The sequence below is a fragment of the Arvicola amphibius genome, chromosome 4 (assembly GCF_903992535.2).
Source record: "Arvicola amphibius chromosome 4, mArvAmp1.2, whole genome shotgun sequence".
Taxonomy (NCBI): Eukaryota; Metazoa; Chordata; class Mammalia; order Rodentia; family Cricetidae; genus Arvicola; species Arvicola amphibius.
The window spans coordinates 69754916-69761504 of record NC_052050.1 but is presented as its reverse complement, the minus strand read 5'-3'; positions in this window follow the sequence as shown (position 1 = coordinate 69761504).

Here is a 6589-nt window from a genome sequence, read left to right as displayed (position 1 = left end):
GTAGACTAAATGCCAATTTTCTGAGAAACTGCCATATCGATTTTTCAAAGTGGCTGTATAACTTTGTACTCCCCCACCTCCAGCAGTAGAGGAGTGTTCCCCTTGCTCCATATCCTCTCCAGCATGAGCTGTCAAATGTATTTTTGATCTTAGCCATTCTAACAGGTGTAATATGGACTCGCAGAGTGGTTTTGATTTGCATTTCCTGATGGCTAAGGATGTCTAACATTTCTTTAAGTGATTCTCAGCCATTTGAGATTCCTCTGTTGAACATTCTCTGTTTCAATCGGTGCCCCTTTTAAAATTATGTTATTTTGTTGTTTGATGTCTAGCTTCTTGATTTCTTTGTATATTTTGGAGAACAGCCCTCTCTCAGATGTGGGATTGGTGAAGATCTTTTCCCATTCTGTGGGTTGCCATTTGTCCTTTTGACACTGTCCATTTTCTTACTGGTTTGCAATTCCAAGTTGGTTTGCTTGTCTCCTCTCATACCTGGCTGGAATGTATTATGGGACATTGAACAAGGTTAACTTTACTCTTCTGGGTAAACTTTACTCTTCTGGGTAACTTTACTCTACTTTTTATATGGCTACGGCAAGGAAACTTTTTCCCCCTGGGATGTAGTCAAATTGTCCATGTTTTAAGGTGCATTAGTGAGTCTGAATAGTTTTCAGGCAGAAGACTATTTCCTCCTCAGGAAGTACCCGCTGCATACAATTCAGGTGCCCATGAACTGTGGCATCTTCTAGTCTGGATGTAGGGTACAGGTGTCACTCCTGACTCTCTCTCAACACCAGGCCTCATTCTCTCAGGCCGGCCTTTCCTGAGCCTCCTGCAGCATGTGGCATGTGTCAGTCAATGCAGGGAGCCGATTTGCTGGCCACCATTACAAGATGGCGCTGAGCCCCTGCACCACTGAGTAAACAACTCCATATTAGGCAAGGCTGTAGACGGAACCTCTCGCATGCGCAGTAGTGCGCAGTAATCTTGGCCAATCCCGTGGCCGGGGGCATTGAAAGACGAGAGAGTAGCCAATCCAGGCACGACCTGTGTCCGCTCTCCCTATATAAGCAGCTGCCGTTTAGTGCTCTGGGCCTTTCGCTTCCTGCTCTCCCTACAACCAAGAGGCTCCAATAAAGCGTGATTTGAGAAGAATCCTCGACTCGGTGGTCGTTCTTCCCTGCTGGCCAGGGGGGTTCGCCGCAAGTCAACAGTTCACTAGCACCTGGACTGCATCCTCTGCAGACCCAGGGGTTCACTAGCACCTGGACTGCCTCCTCTGCAGACCCAGGGGTTCACTAGCACCTGGACTGCCTCCTCTGCAGACCCAGGGGTTCACTAGCACCTGGACTGCCTCCTCTGCAGACCCAGGGGTTCACTAGCACCTGGACTGCCTCCTCTGCAGACCCAGGGGTTCACTGGCACCTGGACTGCATCCTCTGCAGACCCAGGCGTTCACTGGCACCTGGACTGCATCCTCTGCAGACCCAGGGGTTCACTGGCACCTGGACTGCATCCTCTGCAGACCCAGGCGTTCACTAGCACCTGGACTGCATCCTCTGCAGACCCAGGGATTCACTGGCACCTGGACTGCATCCTCTGCAGACCCAGGGGTTCACTAGCACCTGGACTGCCTCCTCTGCAGACCCGGGGGTTCACTAGCACCTGGACTGCCTCCTCTGCAGACCCAGGGGTTCACTAGCACCTGGACTGCCTCCTCTGCAGACCCAGGGGTTCACTAGCACCTGGACTGCATCCTCTGCAGACCCAGGGGTTCACTAGCACCTGGACTGCATCCTCTGCAGACCCAGGCATCTACTTGAATGTAATTCTGTTCTCATTGCCACTTTCGCCTGCAGCCTCCATGTGCTCTGGTGTCCCTGACCTCACAGCTCAATCTTCTCTACTCAGCAAGTCTGCTGGCCCCACCCATGGCCTCTTCTGTGTCTGAGGCAAGAAGCTGAATTTCAAGAAGTAGGACTTATCTCATTTGCTTCAGGGTCTGAAATTGTGTCCTCTCGAATCTTATCCAGTGTTAAACAGGAAGATGAACTTAGTCCTGTTATTTCACCTTGGCCAGAAATGGACACCCAAACCCATGGTTAGTAGGGGACACCCAGATCCATGGTCAGAAATGGACACCCAGACCCATGGTCAGAAGTGGACACCCAGATCCATGGTGTTTGGAGAGAAGCAGGTGCCAAAGACTGAACCCAACACTTTGAAAATACTAAATTGAAATTCATTGGGTTTTGGTGATGGCTTTGAAGTGATTCACTGAAGTAAGGGAGTCTTTGCAACAAATGGTCTTGGTTCCAGGGGATTTTCACGCAGAGAAAGAGTGAAACCTCATTGTCTACCTTATATTTCAAGGAAACATTACCTCAGGGGGTTGGTGTAATGGCACAACTCAGTACCAGCCCTTAGAAAGCAGAGGCAAGAGGATCTCGATGAGGATGAGTTCCAATCCAGCCAGGGATACGTGATAAGACTCTGTCTCAAAAGCAAATAACAACAGCGAAGGGAACATCAGCTGAGAAACAGTCATAGATGTAAAATAAGAGGCTCCGCTGTAGCGCTCATGAGGGGCTAGAGAAGAAAATCTCCACACCCTTGGGTGTGCATGATGATCTCCTAAATAGGAGGCAGATGCACCAACTACAAAAACAAAAAGGAATAAAATCTTTAGGAAAATTGATTTCCTAAAATGCAAAAAAAGCAAAAATTAAAAAGGCAGTGAGTGTCACAGACCAAGAAGTATGGTGTGTGTGTGTGTGTGTGTGTGTGTGTGTGTGTGTATGTGTGTGTATGTGTGTGTGTATATGTGTGTATGTGTGTGTGGGGGGGTGTTATGTTAGTTTTCCATTGCTATAACAAACTACTTGAGAAAACAATATGAAAAAGAGGAAATATTTGGGGAGGCTCACAACTTCAGAACATCAGGGTCTCTTGGTTCCATCTTGAGGTCTGGGCAAGACAGATCATCATGGCTAGCAGTGTGTAGTGGAGTAAAGTCCACTTCATGGAAGCCAGAAAGCAGAGAGAAGGCTGGCTTCCAGATGTGCCCTCCGGGTCACACTCAGTGATTGGCTGTCCTTTCACTAACAGCCTAGCAGCGGAGATTGTAGCACAGGGAAGGGAGGAGACCCGTGTTGACAGATGGTAGGTGGACAGATGACAGATAGACAGGCAGCAGATAGCTGGTATCTGGACAGACAGACAGACGATAGGTGAAAGAATGAAAGATGAAAGAAAATCTGATTTTTTTTAAACCCAGAAAATATAAAGAATTCATAAGTTGAAAAACTCCCTCTAAAAATGGTCAGAAGAGAGGCATTAGGGAAGAATACAAAAACAGTCCCGAGAGAGGTGTGGTGGAGTCTTCTGTGGTCCCTGCACTCCAGAGACTAAGCCAGAAGGATTTTAATGCCAATCTGGCCTACAGAGCAAGACCATTAAAAAAAGATAATATTTTCCTTTATTTTGCATAATTTCACAAATTTCAAACTACATATAAAACAAACAAACAAAAAACCCAAACCATAGCTTTCAAAAATACACAAAAATACTAAAATAAAATCCAGGTATGTGCTGGCACGAGACATACTGTCATCATTGAATAATAAAAATTTGAATTACAAATTCTCCCAGAAGGGTAGCTGGGCAGTGAACTCAAGTACCTTAGAATTTAGCAGTTCTTGATTCAGCAATGAAATTTCAAGAAACTTAAGAAAATAACCTTCAAAGATGTTTCCTGGATGTTGATGGAATTAAAAATAACCTTAAAATAATATAAGCAAAGAGCAATAAAACTTTAGTTGAATACATTGAAATAAATAAGCTTCAGTTAAGAGCTTTAAAGTCATCCAGCTGCAGCACAGACACTGGGTCTCCAGCTTTAACAGTGAATGCAGCTGTGAGTGAGGGAAAGATAAGCAGAGGTTCTAATCAAAACCCTGACCACTAATTTCTGCTCTGTGGCACAGAGAGTATTTGGGAGGGGGGGGGGGCATTTTCTCATGACTGAAAATACTCATTAGCCTGGCCTGGGAAAGCCTGTCATCTCAACTACCTGGGAGACTGAGGCAAGGGAATTGAAAGTCCAAGGCCAGCTTGGTTTGCAGGGTGAGTTCAAGTCTACCCTGGACAACTTAATGAGAATCTGTCTCAAAAGCTGAAAGAGAGCTGTGTGGGGTCTCCCTTTTCCTAGCGATCTGTTGGCCACCAGACTACGAGGATGAAGGGAGCAGAAGTAGGAAGCACGGCTTTGTACGGTTGTGAGTTTGATGAAAATAGCCTTCCGGGAGTCAGCTGCAGTGAGACAGATCAACTTGATTCCAGAGTGAGGATACAGAAGACGGGACAGCAGCTGGGACAACACCTAATAGGTGCTCATGATATGCTTGGTTTGCAGTTAGCAGCACAGCCCCATCATATAGACAGGAGCAGAACCTCTTATTACCATATAGGGGGCAGCGGGAGAGCATTTGCAGAGAACTGTGTCAAAGGTCACATTTAAGATAAGTCAGGCATCCAGGCTCTGGGAATAGACTCCAAATAAGGTCAGGCAGAGAGTAGGAAGGCCTGCTGGGGGAAGGGAGTCTTCCATTTTACACCAAGCTCAGAGAGCTGTCTGGACACGGTGGGCTGCAACTTTAAGCAGCAGTGTCTTCCAACAGGCTGGGCATGTGACTCAGTGGTAGAGTGCTTGTCTAGCCTGTTAGAGGCTCAGGTTTAATCTCTAGAGCCACCCCGAATTAATTAATATAAAATGTTTTTACATTGATTTACTGTGTCTTGTGAGAGAATCAGTCTCTCTTGCCACAATGTGATTCCCTAGAATTGAGCTCAGGTGTAAGTGGTTCACCTGCTGAGCCATCTTGCCAATGCCCATAAATAAAGATTTCTAACTTAAACAATTGTCTGTTGGCTCCTCCTGGAAGAGCTCTGTCATTACTACTGCTTGTCAGTTTCATTGGATTGAGGGTACCTAAGAGCATGGTAAGGCACTTATGTGGCTACAATCAGCCCTTCCGCGCAGAGGATTTGATCATAAGGGCTGTTACAGAGATAATGACTCAATCTATTGGTGGACTCAATATTTCAACCAATATTGAGAGACTGCCTGGCAGTCTCTCGCTCTCTGGACCGAGAGCTGATATATAACCTGCTGTGACATTACAGTGCTCACTGGATTGAGTAATTCCTTCTCCTCTTCCACCTGCCAGCCCAGCCCCCAGAGATACCCAAGACAACCTTGAATTATAACTTAGCTTGCATCTAATGTCTTCCTGCCTTGTCTTGTGACTCCTGGCACACAAGTTCCATCTTGTGTTATGGACCCAACACCTACTTTCTCAAATCTTTAAGAATAAGTGCGGCGAACCCCCCTGGCCAGCAGGGAAGAACGACCACCGAGTCGAGGATTCTTCTCAAATCACGCTTTATTGGAGCCTCTTGGTTGTAGGGAGAGCAGGAAGCGAAGGGCCCGGAGCACTAAACGGCAGCCACTTATATAGGGAGAGCGGACACAGGTCATGCCTGGATTGGCTAAGATTACTGCGCACTACTGCGCATGCGAGAGGTTTCGTCTACAGCCTTGCCATATATGGAGTTGTTTACTTGGTGGTGCAGGGGCTCAGCGCCATCTTGTAATGGCGGCTAGCAAATCGGCTCCCTGCAAATAAGGAATTCTTGCCATTGGGAGCTGAGGGGTCTGCTTTGCCCATCAGAGCCCCACCATGGCTATTTGTGGCCTGATTCTAATAACTCTTGTAACAAGTCCTTTTCTGTTCTGCCAGCCAGCTCCCAAATAATGACATGGAGACTCATTGTTAATTATGAAAGCTTAGCTTTTAGCTCAGGCTTGTTTTATAAGCTAATTAACCCATATTTTTATTAATCTACATTCTACCATGTGACTTTGACCTCTATTCCATTCTGTGCCTGACTCTTTCCACATCTGGCTGGTATCTCTCTGGAGCCTAGATTCATCTTGAGTTTCCTCTCTCTGCCAGGAAGTCCCACCTATCTCTCCTGCTTAGTTATTGGCCTTTTAGCTCTTTATAAATTAAACCAATCAGAAGTCTCCTTAGACAGAGCATGTCTTTACAGTGTAAACAAATATTTTACCACAAACTCACCCCTCCCCTTTTTGTTTATTTGAGGTAAAAGAAGAATTTTAAAGAATTATTATTGTATGTATGAACATAAGATGCATGCACTGCCAGGAAAGACCAGAAGGGGGCGGTGGAACCCAGGCGCTGGAGTTACAGTACTTTGTGAACAACTTCATACAGGTAGTGGGAATTGAGCCCAGGTCCTCAGCAAGAGCAGCAAGGACTCTTAAACTGCTGAGCAGCTCTCCAGCCCAACTATTACTTATAATAAAGCTCTTCTAAAGAGTATTTTGTGCCATCTTTCTTTACACGAACCAGCAACATCTTTCATCATTTATCTAACAAGCAGGTGTTTGGTTCCTGGTGTTCACTACTTCTTCCACTGCATCTGTGCACCAGAGCTGAGCCAAACCCAGGAACTTCAAATCCCAGAATCCCTGGGTCTCGGAGCGGACTACATTTCCCAGAGG